Source organism: Myotis myotis, unplaced genomic scaffold (assembly GCF_014108235.1).
Source record: "Myotis myotis isolate mMyoMyo1 unplaced genomic scaffold, mMyoMyo1.p scaffold_m19_p_2, whole genome shotgun sequence".
In the NCBI taxonomy this organism is placed as follows: Eukaryota; Metazoa; Chordata; class Mammalia; order Chiroptera; family Vespertilionidae; genus Myotis; species Myotis myotis.
The window spans coordinates 141,996,738-142,014,239 of record NW_023416324.1 but is presented as its reverse complement, the minus strand read 5'-3'; the positions used below and the strand labels follow the sequence as shown (position 1 = coordinate 142,014,239).

Here is a 17,502-nt window from a genome sequence, read left to right as displayed (position 1 = left end):
TTAGACTATTGGTTTACTCTTGATAGATTGTGAAGTGTTTTCTTTGCCTTTGGGGTATGCTGTCTAGAAAGCAGAGATTTTGTTCTAACAAATTAAAGTTCTTTGCTTCAGGATGTCTTAGTCAGGCCTTAATGCTGTCTTAATCAGGTCTTTGATTTCTTAAGAAAACTAAATCTTCTCAATATTAAAAGGGCTAAATTTTGCTAACAGCTGTTTAATCTTCTGTATTTGCCTTTGAAATCTATTATTGTTACTTTGGTTAAATAGATAATTAAGTATTATTTCATAATGATCTGTGGCCTCATTTAGTCAAATATCCAAAACTTTGGTATTTTTCACAAATTTTTCCAAATCAAATTCTAAATAAAGTCATTTTGACCTCTAGCTAACTTTTGGATATTTCAGAGGGTTTCTGTAAAAGCTCAAAATACTTACTTTCTCTCTTTTCTTTATTAGGCTTATTTGACATGTTAAATTACATGGAAAGCTTTGTTCAACAAGTGATGCTAAATCTGTCTATATTTGTGTAGATATATGTTATTATGTAAATTTTGTAGAAATTACATAAAATTTTAAAAAATCTAATTATATTCAGGCCATGGTCGGGTAGCTCAGTTTGGGAAAGCCAAGGCTGTGGGTTTGATCCCTGGTCAAGGCACACACAAGAATCAAACATTGAATGTATAAGTATGTGAAACAAGAAATTAAAGTTTCTCTTTCTCTCTCTCTTCCTTCCTCTCTCTCTAAATCAATAAATAAAATGTTTTAAAAAATCTAATATGTCCTAATATAACCTTATCAGTTTTAATTCTAGTTATTATTTTAAAATCTTGAATGTCACAAGAACAACCAAATATCCTTGTCAATTTTATTATAATGAACTCTGATCAAATCTCTCACAAATACATTTTTTAAAGTATTTTTTCAATTACAGACAATTATTGTTTTATTCTGATGCTTTTACATAAGTGCTTCAGCTTCAAAAAGATTCATGTCTCTAATGACTTATAGATCATACCACTGAACTAGGTTAGAAATTACAGGACATGAATAGAGAAACTAATGGCTTCATAAAACTGCTAACAGAAAGATCAATATAAGCGATAATGAATAAAATATTATTAAATGAACCGAGGAACACGATTATAAATTTGTGACTTGTTATTTGAAATATGGCTGGTTCTTTAATATTTAGTTTCCAGATATAAAGAAACCATTTCTCTTAAGCTAACTATGACTACAACAATTTGGTAAATTATACCTATATACATAGAATTAAAACATTATTTTCCTTTCTAGCTGATCCCTCCAGAATTTGGAAACTCTCAGTGAGTATTCTTATATTTTCATGACAGTATAGTTCTTCACATCAGTTTAATAAGAATCTGTTCTTGTGACAAGACACAATTGGAAACTGGCTGTATTGCCAAGCATTGGCTAGAATGCTGCATTTGAGAATGTGCATAGACTTACTAGTAGATATGACCAGATAATTTTAAGAAACTAAGGTTGACTCTATGGAGTACAGAGAGCCCCTTGGAAAAACTTGCCTGGCACCTTGCTTACAGGGTTCTCAGAACATTTATCAGATGTATTAGGGAGTTTCCTTCCTGACAGACCTGGGCACCTCAAGATTTTTGTAAGACCTCAGGGGGAAAGAAATTTGCTCAAATCTATAAGTATTGCAGGAAAATGGTAAGTACGTGGCTTGTATTTCCTTGCCCTGAGAGGCTGTTAAGATTACACATAAGATTCCTTATAAAAAGTTACAGCAAAGCAGATTTAAAAGAGCTTATATGAGCAATTTCTATTCTTACTGTTCTTATGTAAATATCATTATTTACAGATAATGATATATCTGTAAATAGACGTATATAGACCAGATATACGTTTAGATTTATCTTATAAACCAAGTACCTTTACTATAATTATCTTTGGTAAAAACAAAAATAATTGTATGGAAAACACAGAGTTCATTCTTGTATTACTATTTATTAATTATTATATTTTTTTCATCCAACCAACTGTAAACCTACTTTTGCCCCACCCTGTATATTAATTCAATTCATACTAAATTAAGGTATTGATATCCAGAAAAAGTTTGGTAATTTCTGATAACTCTAATAAAAAATGGTAAAGAACAATTGAAAAGAAATTATCTTATGCATTGTCGTTTTTCTAATTTACAAAAAAAAATACTCTATACATTAATATGTATTTTTTTACTTGAAAATGTATAATATTTTATTTATTTTCTCTTGAATTGTATTTTCACACCATTAATAAAATATGGCTTTCTTCATCTAAGTGTTGATATGTACTCTTGGGATGATAACTAGCCAAGCTTTCAAACTTTCAGGCAATCTGTCTAGAACAAATAATCACAAACATAATGCTGTAAAGCAATACAAATTTATGATCTTACAATAGTATATGTAGGTTAGAAGAATGCCACAGGTCTTATTCAGCTTTATTACTTTTGGAGACTCTAGGGAATTTATCTTTTTATTTACCTTTTCCAGCTCCCAGAGGCTGCCAGTATTAGCTCGTGGCCCTCTTTTTCCATATTCCAAATTTCCATATGCAAATTAGGGTTGAGTCTTTCTCACATCTCATCACTCTGTTCTTGCTTTTGTGGTTATATCTTCCTCTCAGATTCTCTGGCTCTTCTGTTTCCCTCGTTGGCTTTATGTAACATTGGGCTCTCTTCAATAATCCAGAATAATTTCCCTATTTTAAGGTTAATTGATTAGCGTCCTTAAATCCATCTGAAACATTTATTTTTTTTTTCCATATAACCTGACATATTCAAAAACTATGAAAATTAGGACATGAACATCTCGTGGGAGCATTATTCTACCCACAATACAGAGATTCTTTTTCAAACAGTCCAGTTTTTCTATTTGCCTCCTTCCTTCTGCCCTCCTTCTACATGCTCTATCTTTGCGGCTCTGCTCATGCTCTTCTCAGACACATAACAATGGCCCATTCTCTCTTCTTTCCTAATTGTACTAGTACTTCTACATAAAACCAAACTATTTCTCCTCTATGAGACCTCATCTGACTACTTCAGCTACAGGCATCCTTTCTTTGCTAACATTTCAGGGTATTTATTAGCTCTATAAAACAATGAGGTTTACATATGCTGTTCTCCTGTTTTGTTTTGTTTTGTTTTGTTTTGTTTTGTTTTGTTTTGTTTTTCCAGTTGTTCATCTCCTTGAAACAGACGTGGGAAATGTCCCACAAGCGGGATGTGTAAAGCCTGAGAAATCATTTGGTCTAGCCCTGTCAAGGCAACCACAGGTGGGACTCAAAATTCAATAAATCTATGAGTTGTTTTTTTCATAGAAACATAGATTTATATTAAGCGAACAATGTTATAAATATTCAAATGTCCCTTGGCAGAAAAAGGTTCCCCACTTTTTTTTTTTTTTTTTCCTGTGGGAGCCCCTGGGTAGAGAGAAGTGTGACCTTCTCTCCCCGCCATGGCATGTGCTCTGCCACTGATATCTGTGTACTCCAAAAACGGAGAAACATCTGGTAAAAAAAGTCACTTTGTGTTCAAGGCTCCCATTCAACCAGATATTGTGAGCTTTGTTCACACCAACTTATGCAAAAACAATAGACAGCCCTATGCTGTCAGTGAATTGGCAGGTCACCAAACCAGTGCTGAGTCCTGGGGTACTGGCAGACCTGTGGCTGGAATTCCCAGAGTCTGAGGTGGTGGAAATATGTGTCGTGGGGGTTGCATGTTTGCACCAACAAAAACCTGGCGCCATTGGCACTACAGAGTGAATGCCACACAGAAATGATACGCCATCTGCTCTTCCCTGGCTGCCTCAGCCTTACCAGCACTGGTCATGTCTAAAGGCCACTGTATTGCCCTAGCCGGTTTTGCTCAGTGGATAGAGCATTGGTCTGCGGACAGAGGGGACCCAGGTTTGATTCCAGCCGAGGGCACATGCCTGGGTTGCAGGCTTAATCCCCAGTGTGGTGTGTGCAGGAGGCAGCCGATCAATGATCCCTCTCATCATTGATGTTTCTATCTCCCTCTCCCTTCCTCTCTAAAATCAATAACAATATTTTTTAAAAATAAATAAATAAAGTCACTGTATTGAGGAAGTTCCTGAACTTCCTTTGGTGGCTGAAGATAAAGTTGAAGCCTCCAAGAAACCCAAGGAGGCTGTTTTGCTTCTTAAGAAACTCAAGGTCTGGCCCTAACAGGTTTGGCTCAGTGGATAGAGCGTTGGCCTGAGGACTCAAGGGTCCCGGGTTCGATTCCGGTCAAGGGCATGTACCTTGGTTGCGGGCACATCCCCAGTGGGGAGTGTGCAGGAGGCAGCTGATCGATGTTTCTCTTTCATCGATATTTCTAACTCTCTCTCCCTTCCTCTCTATAAAAAATCAATAAAATATATTTTTTTAAAAAAAGAAAAAATAAGAAACTCAAGGTCTGGATAGAAAAAAGGTCTATACCTCTCAGCAAATGAGGGCTGGCAAGGGCAAAATGACAAACCATGGTCCTATCCAGCTAAGGGGACCTCACATCATCTATAATGAGGACAACAGTACCATCAAAGTCTTCAGAAACATCCCCAGAATTACTCTGCTTAATGCAGCGGTTAATCGCGACCCCTTTGGTAGTCAAACGACCCTTTCACAGGGGTCGCCTAAGACCATCCTGCATATCAGATATTTACATTACAATTCATAACAGTAGCAACATTACAGTTATGAAGTAGCAAGGAAAATAATTTTATGGTTGGGTCACAACATGAGGAACTGTATTTAAAGGGCCAGAAGGTTGAGAACCACTGGCCTTAATGTGAGCAAACTGAACATTTTGAAACTTGCTCCTGGAGGGCAGGTGGGATGTTTCTGCATTTGGGCTGAAAGTGCTTTCTGCAAGTTAGAAGAGCTGTATGGCACTCGGCGTAGAGCTGCCTCCCTCAAGAGTAACTACAACCTTCTCATGCCCAAGATGCTCAACACAAACCTTAGCAGAATCTTGAGAAGTCCAGAGATCCAAAGAGCCCTCTGAGCATCACGCAAGAAGATGCATTACAGAGTCCTGAAGAAGAATCTACTGAAAATCCTGAGAATCATGTGGAAGCTAAAACCCTCTGTAAAGACCATGGGCTGGACCACCATTCTTTGCTAGGCCAAGAACCACAAGTTCCTGGTGGATAAAGCAGCAGGAGCAGCGCTAGAAGCCAAATCAGATGAGAAGGGGGTTCCAGGCAAGAAGGCTGTGGGTCTTAAGAAACAGAAGAAGCATTTGGTGGGGAAAAAGGCTGCACGTACCAAGAAACCAGCAGCTGAAATGAAAGCCATAGAAAAGAAACCCACCACAGAAGAAGGAAGCCTGGGGCATTAACTTAAATTTGTTTATTCTATAATAGTCAAATCACTTTGGACAGCTAATTTTGAATAAAAATATGATCAAAGGCAAAAAAAAAAAGGTTCTCCCACCCCTACTTAAGGGACTCAAATCTCTGGAGGAGAAACCTCATTATGTTACTCTTTGTATATTTGCTGTGCATAGATATGTGTTGTTCACAAACTTCAATTAACTCTTTTCCCATAACAGGATTCTGCCATGTCACTTTTATTATGTACATATTTTTGTTAAAATAGAAATTTAGTAAAGCAAATAATAAAATGATGGAATTTTAATACAACAAAACATAACCCTAACACCAGTATTAGTTTTCACATTTTGATTTTGAAAAATGCTTGTTGGTAGTAATTCACATACAAAACCCAAACTGAGTTTCCACTGAGTAAGTTTGAATATCAATTAAATATTTAATACCTTTATTTCGCTTGTTTTGATATTGTCTCCTGGTGATGTCTGCCTTCTGAGCCACAATCCTTTCTAACCATTTCAAGTTAAAAATAAAATATAATTTTTTTCAAGTAAGAATTCTTAAGTAACAAACAAAACCCAAAACACTTTATATACTGTATTAGTAGTATAGGGACCTCATTAGCTTTGGGGGTTCCTTTAATTGAGAGTGATCCCAGATATTATTTTGCCTCTTCTAAATAGTGTTGGCAAAAGTAGCCCAGGGAACCACTCTCTAATTGCTTCTGTACAATGCAGAATATTGTTTCATGTGCTGCACAGTAACCAGTACAGGCTGAGCATAATTATTTGTCAGGCTGCCATAATAGAGCTACCTAACTTGTTTTTTTCCTCTTTCTTCCTATTGCAATTTCCCACATTCCTATAAAACAGAAAGTTTGGAAACTCTATGGACTAAAGCAAATATATATTTTATGCTCGATGTCTGGGAGTTTCAAAAATACTGAATTTCTTTTACTGCTCATTATTCATTAAGTATGAATGAACTCAAGAAGCCTGGAAACAAATAATTCCTCAGAATGTGTCAAGATAATGATGTATTAATAATATAAACTATCCATAATGGACATCAGAGATTTGTTATAAACAAAAGTAATTAAATACCAACAAAACATATTTTATATGTTTACAGTACTGCTATGTGAGTGTACTGTATGCAAAAATGCACTGCTGGCTAATTTTAAACTATGTGGAAGGCTCTGAGGGTGTCCCCCCTGAATTTTAAATGTGAAAGAAAATCTTGAGTCTTTCTATGGCCACAAGGATAAATTCTGTTTTGGTGATTTGAGGTGTTATTGTTGTTGTTGTTGTTTGTCTGCTTTGTTATATTTTGCTTTTTGAGGGGGAAGGCCTACTAGTCTTGAAATGTAACACCAAGCCTCCAAGCCACAATGAAATAGAATCTCTGCTTTGTAAATGTAAACAATGCTCTGACATTCATGGCACAAATTTCTTATGGCATATTTTCAGTGAAGAATATTTAAAGTTGTATTTGCCTAAAAATTTAATTATATAAACATTATTTATTTTTAGCTAAATGATGGATTTCTGTGTGTTCAAGCTGGCAATAGTTATTGGAGAATAACTGCATTAATTCAGAGAAAAGGATAAATGAGGGTTACTATACACATTAATCTTGTTTCTGACTTGAGACCACCTGGGAACATCGGAGCAGCAATGATGTAATGGCAAAATACAAACTTTGACCTATTGGTCAGGTGGGCAGGTAATAGTTCAGAAAATAAATATTTTGGGAAAAGGAGACTGATTCTTATTAAAATAATGGATAGATTAAAAATAAAAGGAAGACATATACTGTAGAAGTTAAAGTTCCAATTCAGAGACACTAAGGAGTAAATGAAGTGCACAGAAGAAAACAAACAAGCAAACAAACATGCATAAATAGTCTCTAGAGGACTCCTGTGAGTCTAATCAAAAGCAAGAACCTGAACCTGAAATAAGAAAGAAGAAACAAGGAGAACTAAATTCTACTTAATAGCTCCTCATTTTAGGTGTTACATTTTACCTTAGAGGTTTTGAGAGTCTCCTTTCATGGTTAGAGAAGAGTTTGAATGGATTTTTTTTCATTTACTCATATATGCTACACAGCACATATGTATCTTAATATCTGCTCATCATGATATTCAAGAGACACTTGGAACTTTAAATATTACCTTTAGAATCAGGAGGTTGTGAGAGCAGTTTAAAAATATTGAATTGATGGAGGTGGCATTGGTTAATAAAATTATGTAGGTTCAGGTGTATATTGTATTGCGTGTTCACCACCTAAAGTCAAGTCTCCTATCTCCATTTATCCCCCCCTTTACCCTTTTGTACCTTCCCCACCCACGTTTCTTTTGTTAAGCAGCATGCTGTTTTCTGTGTCTATGAGGCTTTTTGTTTTTCTTTGCTTAATCCCTTCGCCTTTTTCATCCATTCCCCAACCCCTCTCCACTCTGACAGCTCTCAGTCTGTTTCTATTTTGTTTCTTAGTTCATTTTGTTCATTAGATCCCACATATAAATGAATCATCTAGTACTTATCTTTCTCTGGCTGATTTCACTTAGCATAATATTCTCCAGGTCCATCCATGCTGTCTCAAAAAGTGAGAGCAGCCCTAGCTGGTTTGGCTCAGCGGCCTGCTGACCACAGGGTCCTCAGTTCTATTCTGGTCAAGGGCACATACCTTGGTGGCAGGCTCCTCCCTAGCCTGGGCCCTGGTCAGGGCTCCTGCAGGAGGCAACCAATCGATGTGTTTCTCTCACACTGATATTTCTCTCTGCCTTTCCCACTCTCTCTAAAAACCAATGGAAAAATATCCTTGAGTGAAGATTAAAAAAATAAAATAAAATAAAGGTGAGAGCACTTTTATAATGATGATTTTAAATGCATACTTTGTTGTATTATTTGAATTTAAGCTATTCCATATTAAGATTTCTGAAAACAAACATATCTACATTGAGTGTGAGCCTGACATTTGCAAGCTAGGTTCTTCTTAAATCTTTTAATAATGGTATCCCCTAACTTCATATAATATTAGGGTTGGTTTAGAGAGGAGAGAGGAAGTTGTGAAAGGTTAAAATGCAGGAAAAGTCCTTACTTGTCGTATTGCTGTATTGATGACCCGAATGGTGAGCCAAGGTGTTTCCAGGGGTGATGTCTCACGACACCGAAATGAGCTCCATGGACCAGAAGATTTAAGCAAAAATGTAGAAAATTTATTACAAGCAGATTCAGACTCCCGGAAAGGGGAGGGGGGCCCAATAATGGGCTGCCCCCCTTAAGCCTTGTAGTCCAGGGGTATATATATTTGCTACAAGCCTGCTCTATGTCTGTGTCCTCACCTGATTGATTCCTTCATTGTTCTTGCCCAACAACGAACCTGAACTTTCCCTGTTTCTATGTGTTCTTTCTCTGTCCTTTTGCTGAACACCTTATTGTTGCAGGCCCTTCCTTCGTTTCCCATGCCTCCCCTTTTGAGTCCAGAAACATTTGATTATTTCTGCTTGGTTGGTGTCTGTGATCAGGCTGCTTAAACTGCCGTGTCTGCCCCTGCCTATGTTCTACCTGCCTTTGTTTCCATGGGACCCTGCCCTATCTGCCTGTGTTTCAAGTGAAACTGCTCATTACTACTGTGGCTATAACCCATTATCACAAACTCAGTGGCTTTAAAACTTTTATCCTCTCAGAGCTCTGGAACTTAGAAGTACAAAATGAGTCATTGTGGGCTTCAAGTGTCAGTATGCCTAGCTCCAAAAGCCTCTGAGGAAAGAATGCCTTTCTCAGCTTTAAGATTGACTTCAGTTTTTGAATTAAGGTCCTTTCGTCTCACCACTCCAAACTTGGACTATTTTTAGCTTATTGCTAAAAAATAAAATAAAAAAATCCAATATAGGAGATAATGTGGAATTTTTTAAAAAAGTGACTCATCATTATAATTCAAAATAAGGCAGGATAGGAAGAAAAGAACAGATGAGACAAATAGAAAAAATAATTCTTTAAATTATCTCCCATTTTGCTTAAATAATTTTAGTGTCATTTTTGAATATCATGTCTATTATGTCAGTATTTCTCAATGCTGCTTTTATGTTTTCAAATAGAAAGAGAATACACAATCATTAATTCTCCCCTAACAGCACTGTGTATAGTTTGCTTTGCAGAACAATGCTCTGCAGGTAATAGGGTTCAAACATCAGAGAAGTAAGGTCCAGTGTTTCAGGCAGCCTTTCTCATTTACTTGTAAACTACAGGTAGTATATCTTCAGGAGAAATACAATATATAAGTTCGCCAGACCTAAAATGCCAATGTTCAGATAGACACTAACATATCTGGTGGCATTTAAGATATATTATAATAATGATGAACAGCATAAACTGATGAACAAAAACAGATCCAGAGACAGAGCAGTATTGATCAGACCATCAAACCTCAGAGGGAAGATAGGGGAGGGTGGGGGTAAAGGAGAGAACAACCAAAAGGACTTGTATGCATGCATATAAGCCTAACCAATAGACATAGACACCAAGGGGGAGAGGCATGAGTGCGGGGAGGGCAATGGGGGGATAAGGACACATATGCAATACCTTAATCAATAAAGAAAAAAAAATTAGTAAAGTCCTTAGACATGCTAGTGGAATAAAATATAACTACAAAAAATAATTTTTAATTAGACAGATTTCCTTTCAGTTAAACCACCTTCTGCGGTGTCCTTTACCCATGGATTTTTGTGATTCACATACCTGTGATTATGAAATAAAATGGCTTCAAATTTTAAAACATATACATATGATCTACTATTAGATTTAGTTGATATATTAAACTATCTCACATTTGCAGATGAAAGCATAAGAAACGGAGAGACTGAATGCATTCCAGAAACATTTTCCAGTACCAAACTCAATTTGCCTCTGAGACAAATGAGGGGCTTCCAAAGTTATGTATTGGATTTTATTATTTTTTACAAAAGTGGAAAGACTTTCTAGTAAAAAAATGTGAAGTTAATAAACCCCGTTTTCAATACATCCTGTGTATCTGCAATTCCCTGTACCTTTAGCCAACCTGTTTTCTAAATGAAAAGAAAATTGACTCTTCAGGCAGAAAAGAAGGTGCACATTAGATAGACTAAGTTCAGCCGCAGATTGAGCAAACTAGACTTTTGTGCTATTTTCTACGAAATACGTAAATACACTGCATGTGATATCTTCTCAAAATCCACTTAGGATCTGTGGTCTCTGTTGTTTTTTGTTCTTCTTCCCTATTAATATCCTATCTTCTCACATACAAGCAAACCTTACTGATTACCCATTCTTTACAATTTTATGTTAGGGACTTTCAGGCATGTTTTAACCCTTATGTAAAGGCAACTGTAGAATCACATGTAAAAAAGATTTTCTGATACATGTTTCCAAAGGGGGAAAAAAGCAGACAATATACTTTTATTTATTTTTTAAGTAAAATTATTTGTCCCCAGAATAGCAAATTTTCTGGAGCACGCCCTTTCTTCCTTCCCAGTCCGCACAATTTTTGCTCCTCCAATTGTTTGCTGCAGAGGTAGCAGGATGGGCCCTTCTATAATATGGATCCCGTGCCCTTGGTTCTGCTGTCAAGCTCTGCTCCATGCTCTTTCACCTTGTTGTGATAACAAATCCATTCGGGCTATGCGTGACAACCCATGAAATCCTCAATGGAATTGTTTTCTGAACGTCTACAGTGAGTTACGTACTGCAGAAGTTACAAAGAATATTAAGTCTCATTTTTTACATAAACATTATAGAGTTGATAGGAAAAGTGAGTTAAAATAAAATATATTGAAAGTAAATACCATAAGATAGCAAATAAAAAGTGCTATAGAGAACATCTCGTTACAGGAGATGAGAGCATTTACTCTTATCTGGTGAAATTAAGGAAAAGTGTTATTTCCTTCTCTCTCTCTCTCTCTCTCTCTCTCTCTCTATATATATATATATATATATAAGTATATATATATATATATATATATATATATATATATAATCAGCATATCTATAGAAGTATGTGAAAATAACATCAATTTTTCAAAATTTCTCTAACACTTGGAACCTCTATTTTTTCTGCCCTTATCTTCAGTGGCAAATCAGGTTGACCAGAGAAAGGTGAAACACTTATATGAAATGTTAAACAGAACTTTCACTTGTTAGAATTTATTGAAATGAATAAATTCACCCACTTATTTTTTTTTTTATTCAGAAGACACAATGTCTGCAATATACTCATCACATAGTTACTTCTAACTCATCACATGTTCTCCATAGAACAGGAATGAGATAGGCATTTAGAAACAGCAGAGCTTTCAGTCATCACAACTATAAAGGCATTTGTCATCTAATGTTGAGTAGCTTCTAACAAATGAGTACTCAGTCATTCTTCTCCAATGTGGATTATTCAGCACTTTAGTGTCTCCCTGAATCAACGACCTACACAAGGGGCAGCAAGCATCGTGGCTCACTGTGGGTATGATGTGTGTGCTTCTCTCTTAGGTACACCCATATTTTTCACACAAAATTCATATAAGGAAATATGATACTTACAACTTCATATTCAAAGTGCACTTGTACCAAAAGGCACAAATGCATTCAGGAAAGGTCTACCAATGTTCTTAGTAATTGCTATTTAAGGACATTAAATCCACCATTGTCCTTCTGGATTTCCTGATATGAGTGCATATTCTTTGGATAAAAGCTTAACTCTAAAGGAAAAAAAATATTGAAAGGGCTATTCAAGAGATATACATTTTTAGCTAAATACAACACCCATGAGCCTTGTAATTGCTTTCAGATTAATCAGTGGAATGAGCACTGGACTATGATTTACAGAACCAGAGACTGGGTCCAAATTGCAGTATTTAATAACTGAGATCATAGAAACTATCATATGAGGTCATAGCCTAATCCAGTTTTGAGGTCTGGATCTCTGCACTGAGATTCTCCGGGGCAGCTCTGTATTCTTATTAAGCATTTCCTTAGGTCCTGGCTAGTTCATATCTCTTATTTGCAGTTTTCATAGTTGAATTTTTTAAACCCATTACGTATCACATAAATAGTTATAGACAGATACACTCTATTTTATAGTACTCTATTACATGAATTTTAAAAATGAGTAACAAGAATGACATTGTTAGTAGACACATTATTTAATAATCAGTTTCTCAAGCTATTTTTAATCAGGAGACATGTCTTCCTAATAATATAAAAAATTTCCTAATGAATAATCATAAGTGGCTGAAGAGTCCATTTCAAAGTATAGGGTGAAAATCTAGTGTCAAACTCCTAACCTTTCAAGTCATGCTGTCAAAGAGGAAATATTCTGAACCAGAGCTGTGCACAGCTACATAATAGCCCCATTGTGAGAGTGAACTATCCTGGTCTTATAACTGGTACGAGTCTCTGAATAGTGTCAGGACCTTTTAAATGTCAGCATTTTCTGGCTCTGGGCCCCTTCTGTCTGTTCTGCATGGAATATTGTGACTGATTTGCAATAGGCAGATAGTACTTAAAATTTTCCTGAACTCTTTCTTATGATCATAAATGGCAATAGCTGTATGAGAAAGATTGAGGAAAGTTAGAAAGCGCTGGAGAAGAGGTTGGTTGAAATTTTGAACTTGTATTAACCTCATAGTGGAAATGTATTAAGGCCAAAACTCTATGAAAAGCCTCAAGCAAATATTTGATATTTATTGGATGCCTTAGGGAAGAGAAATACTTTAAAGACACACCTCCTATTTTAAATATATATTTGTTCAATATATTGATTTCTTTTTTAATAAATCTTTATTGTTCAGAGTATTACAGTTGTTCTTCTTTTTCCCCCCATAGCTGAGAAAAAGGAACCCTTCTGCACTGCTGGTGGGAATGCAGACTGGTGCAGCCACTGTGCAGAACAGTATGGAGCTACCACAAAAAATTAAAAATGGAACTGCCATTTGACCCAGTGATACCACTTCTAGATACATATACTAGAACAGGAAACACCAATCAGAATGAATATATGCACCCCTATGTTCATAGCAGCGCAATATACAATAGCTAAGATCTGGAAACAGCCCAAGTGCCCATCAGTAGATGAGTGGATAAAAAAAAGCTATGGTATATTTATACCATGGAATACTATGCAGCTGTATACACTTGATCTTAGCCAAAAGACTGAGAAGCAATGTATGCAGCAGTATAAAAAAAGGACCTCTTACCCTTTGAAATAGCATGGAGGTACCTGGAGACTATTATGCTAAGTGAAATAAGCCAGTCAGAGAAAGATAAGAAAGATAAGTATCATATGATCTCACTCATATGTGGGATCTAATGAATAAAATAAACTGATGAACAAAGTAGATCTAGAAACATTGAAGCAAGGAACAGACTGACAAATCTTAGAGAAAAAGGGGATGGGGTCGGGGGTGAGGGTGGCAGGAAGAGATCAACCGAAGAATTTGTATGCATATATGCATATCCCATGGGCACAGAAAATAGTGGGGTGAAGGCCTGAGGGGGGAGGGGACAAGAATAGGATGGAGGAGGTCAAGGAGAGGAGGGCAAGGGGGACATATGTAATAAGTTCAACAATAAAGATAATTGGTTTTCTAAAAATGTGAGGATAAATCTTCTTAAAGTCTTAAAAAATGGCTGTAGGGCCCTGGCAAGTGTGACTCAGGTTTTTTTTTTGTTGTGTTTTTTTGTTTTTATTTATTTATTTATTTTTATTTATTTTATTTATTTTATTTTTTTGGTGTCTTTCAGTGTACCAAGAGGTTGCTGATTAAATTTCAGGTCAGGGCACATGCCCAAGTTGTGGGTTCCAACCCTGGCAGGGGGCATGCAGGAGGTAGGAGACAGCTGATTGATGCTACACTCACACATCCATGTTACTTCTTCCTTCTCTCTCTATAAAAGTCAATAAATTATTTTTAAAAATGTGAAATAGAACAAATTAAATAATGCCTGTAGGGCATAAGTTTAAAGATTTAGTTGAAAAAATTATTTGAGACATAAATTTTATTACTTTTCCAATTTTTTCCTAGTAATTAGAAATCATTTGATTTTTAGTAGTAACACTAAATATTCCTTTATTCTGGGCTTAGATAGAATTCATTAGAGGAAAGAAAGAACTGAAAACTTGTATAATGTAAATTGTGGTTATGGCTCTAAAATAATTATTTTTCCTTTTAACTTTAATAATCATGCTTTGTACATTCATTTGCAGGAAAAAAAAAATTACTATATCTTAGCCAAAAAAAAAGTGAACCTAAAGAATTTAAGCTAGAACTATTACTAAGTATTCCTAAAAAATATTATTTTGCTGCAAATTATGTATCCTTAATAGAGGGTGGGACAAAAGTAGGTTTGTAATTGTTCATATGGAAAATAATGCATCAATTACAAAATAATAATACAAGAATAAACTTTTCACAAACTCACAACTGTAAACCTACTTTTGTCCCACCCTGTATATAATGATGACTATTCATGGCTTTATTATCTTTTTCTTCAGAGAATTTAATTTAAATATAAAATTGCACATTAAATAAACATAACTATTTATTTTTTTAAAATAAATAGGCTAAAAAATGATATTATCTTATATAATAAAGAGGTAATATGTAAATTGACTGTCACACCCTCACACAAGATGGCCACGCCCATGTGGTCACAAGATGGCCACCTCCATGTGGTCACAAGATGGTTGCCACAAGATGGCCGGCAGGGGAGGGCAGTTGGGGGCCACCAGGCCTGCAAGGGAGGGCAGTTAGGGGTGACTAGGCTGGCAAGGGAGGGTAGTTGGGGGTAACTGGGCCTTCAGGGAAGGGCAGTTAGGGGCCACTGGGCTGGCAGGGGAGGGCAGTTAGGGGAGACCAGCCTGGAAGGCAGAAGCAGTTAGAGGCATTCAGGCAGGCAGGCAGGCGAGGGGTTGGGAGCCAGCAGTCCCATATTTTGAGAAGGATGTCCGACTGCCGGCTTAAGCCTAAACTGGAAGTTGGACATCCCCCAAGGGGTCACAGATTGGAGAGGGTGCAGGCTGGGCTGAGGGACATCCTCTTCCCACCCCACGGCATGGATTTCATGCACCGGGCCTCTAGTTTAACAATAAAAATGATATTATGCTAGACTTTATGAACTTACAGCAGAAAATGTTTGCTCCTTTTATTGAAAGAAAAATATTAGTGGAGATTATTAAGGCCAAAACAGATTATTAGATTTTTACATGAGAACATTTTTTATGGTATCATAGCTTTATGCATAACTGATAAAAATGACAATTAAATTAAGACACTGAGATTGTTGCTTAAAGTGTTAATAGACTCTAAATATGTTTCTAAAAATTATTATGAAACTGAAATTTAAAAGGTTTATATAGCCTTTAGCATTTGCAAAGCATCAATTACATATTACCTTTTACAGCTTTGTGACTACTTGCATTTTCCTCTATTTTTGTACTTTCAGAAATTTTAGTTAATCATATTTCTCCACTCATAGCACACAAATTTACTTCATTCATGAAACCAACTTTGCATATAGTAAAAGGTAGAAATCCAGCTTAATTTTTTTACTATGAAATTCTCCAATAACATCTACTAAAGTTATCTATATATTTTTTTAACATTTATCATATAAAAATCTCACACAGAAACAGATTGTTCTCTGCCTTATCTATTCTAGCTCATTGGTCTGTTTACTATCCCTAAACTAGATCTATATTGTTCATTGCTAGCAATTTGATGCCTGTACTATAGTATATGTTATTATTATATGCTCATTTATATAGGCAGGCCTTCCATTTTCCTTTACACATTTTTTAACAAAAACTAATTTACATATTTTTGGTAATTTTTAGTTTAGTTCTCTAATTTAAAATACATTATTTTTATTTTATATTAGATATTTTGGAAAATGAAGTGCTCTTTTTTTGTTGTTTTCATTATCGTTATATCTTGATACTTTCTTCTGGCTTTTTATCTCTTCTAATCAGAATATTTCTACTAAGAATATTTCTAAAATAATTTTTTGAATAATTACATTTGGGCAGTTTTATAAATATCAAAATATTTTTATTTTCCCTCATGTTATAATAATTGTTTACCTTAAAATAAACAGGTATATGTTAAATTATTTCTCTTTAATACTCTTTAATTCCTCCTTTTTAAATTTTATTACAGTTTCACAAAGCATCCCATGAGACAAGGCTACACTGTAGCAATGATACATCAAACCAAAGATAAGCCTATTTAATAATAACATATGTACTCAGGAAAAACATAAATATTCTCTAAATCAGCAAAATGTTTCCACATTCCCCTAACCTGGCTAGTATGGGTGAGTGTTACACCTTTATCAATCAGTATTAGACTTAATCTTATCTCTCCTTCTAGATAATATGCATGAAGAGAACCAATCGTAGAAATGTCCCAACTTCATGAAGGCTCTCCATCAGCATAAGCTCCGTCTCCTTGAGTCCTCTCCAAAAGCACTTAAAGCTTAGATAGTCTGTTTTTATTAACACCTACTTCATGAGACTACTCCCAATTCTCAGTGTGCATTCTCCTTTGCTAAAATGGAAAACAAAAGCAACTTGTTTAAATACAGGGTGTTCCTAGTGGCCTCTGCTTAAAGGACATTGATAAAAGGAGAGAGACTAGAGTACAAGAAAACTTAGAACCACTTCAAATGAGTCACAAGAGGGATACTCCTAATATTTAAAATTTGTGTTATATTCCACTGAAAGCTCTAAGCCCAGATTCACTTTCTTTTTCTTTTTTAAAAATATATATTTTATTGATTTTTTACAGAGAGGAAGGGAAAGGGATAGAGAGTTAGAAGCATCGATGAGAGAGAAACATCGATCAGCTGCCTCCTGCAAACCCCCTACTGGGGATGTGCCTGCAACCAAGGTACATGTCCTTGACAGGAATCAAACCTGGGACCATTTGGTCCACAGGCCGACGCTCTATCCACTGAGCCAAACTGGTTAGGGCCCAGATTCACTTTCTAAGTGAGTCTCCAAAGTTCAATTATGTCAGATATTTTTTTTTTTTCTCAGCTGGAGGATGGATGTGGTCAATGTTGCTTTGATAGACAGGGGAGTTCTTTTAAAACACACACCCAGCTCT

The 17,502-nt window shown here is 35.8% G+C and overlaps 1 pseudogene; it reads left to right on the top strand.

Moving 5' to 3' along the window:
- The first annotated feature begins 3,485 nt into the window (after positions 1-3,485).
- LOC118675701 lies at positions 3,486-5,377 on the top strand (annotated as a pseudogene).
- Positions 5,378-17,502: the final 12,125 nt, after the last annotated feature.